Raw genomic sequence first — 1,606 nt, forward strand, 5'->3', positions numbered from 1 at the left:
TTGTTCGCCGTGAGCATCCCCCGCATTTGCAACAGCGGCATCTACGTCCACCTTGGGGGGAGGTGGTTGAAGTCCCAGAGCTTGTACAAGGTACGGCTGGGAGCTCACTGCGTTTAACCAGCCGAGCCCCACATAATCAGCTAACTGGCCCGCATCACAGAGTTGTGTAATTAAGGAGCACATATTATTTTTCTACTGTCTGCGGATGTGCGTGGAAAATTATGCCTCAAGTGTATGTTAGTATCGTAGCAAAAGCTTCTACCACTGTATTATTTTACTGCAGTGTTTAGTACTGAGGGTCTGAAGGGAAGTCATGGGGGAACAGAGTGCCGAACAAGATACCTTGGAATAAGCAGAAAACAACTGCAACCGATGATAACATAGCATTTGGTTTACTCACATTACCTTCCCCCGCCCCGTCATATGCGCCCTTCTGTGGGCTGCATGAAGAAAGGGAATGGGGAATGAATCAATAGTGTGTTGAAAATACCACAATTCCTCGAAACATCCTGTTGCCATCACTCTGCAAATTCTGGTCTTGCACGTGATGGTGTTGTTCAGTGAAGGCCTTGTTTGAGTGAGGTAAGAAACTAGCTACCACATTCCTTTTCAAAAGAAAAAAAAGAGGGGAAATAATCAGAAAAGCGAAAGCTAAACGTTCTTCTCCCCCGCATTAAACACAGCATAAGAAAATCATGTATGCCCACCGCAGCAGGGATCCGGTGCACACACGAAAAAAGCGATGCAAAGACACTTCATCGGTTTCTCTTTCCCACCCTTTGTGGCAAAACAAGCAGCCTCTATTTTCCCTCCACCAAGCTTCTGTGTGGAATCGTTGCCATACCATAAGGGAGATGTCTAACGTCCCGTCTTTTCCACCCCTTTGATTTCAGGCTTGTTTTCCTCTTCCCTTCTCAAATCTGCAACAGTAAACAACACACTCCAACATTCCTTAACGACACTCCATCAGTTATGATGGCATCGAGTAACGATTGGTAGGAATATATTGTCGCTCATTGGAGGAAGAAGAGGGGGAGGAGTAAGAAACAGAGGGATGGGTGGGTGGGTTTGCTCCGTACTGTTATCCAAAATTGTAGAATAATTAAAATGACAAAGGTAAAACACACATAAAAAGTAAATTGTGTTGACGAGGTGACAACCCCTCACCGAAACAACAACAAAAAGGGGCGCCCATACCAAGTCACAGGGAATTACACCCCGCCAGAGTTATTCAAAAGTTAAAGTGGGCAAACAAGAAAACGCACTCCAGAGCGAGTGCAAAAGTGGATAGTTGCCACACAAACACACAAAAGGAGCTACTAAGAGGCGAAAAAAAAAATGACAGAGCATTTTATAAGATAACAGTCTCAACACGAATAAAAAAATTTCAACTAAGCGACACCTGTTTCATGAAAGAAGGCGCCGCCAAGCATATTACACAGGATAAAGATCCGTAGGAAGCAGGAAGGGGTGAGGAACATCAGTCAGCCTCCCCACCAAAAAAAACAACAACAACATCATCAGACATTTAAACAAAGACCCAGATAACACCCTCACAACAGCCACTTGTGCTTATTGCAACATCATGAAGCGGCGCTAAGTGATG

Source organism: Trypanosoma equiperdum (genome assembly GCF_001457755.1).
Source record: "Trypanosoma equiperdum strain OVI genome assembly, contig: ctg_1403, whole genome shotgun sequence".
In the NCBI taxonomy this organism is placed as follows: domain Eukaryota; phylum Euglenozoa; class Kinetoplastea; order Trypanosomatida; family Trypanosomatidae; genus Trypanosoma; species Trypanosoma equiperdum.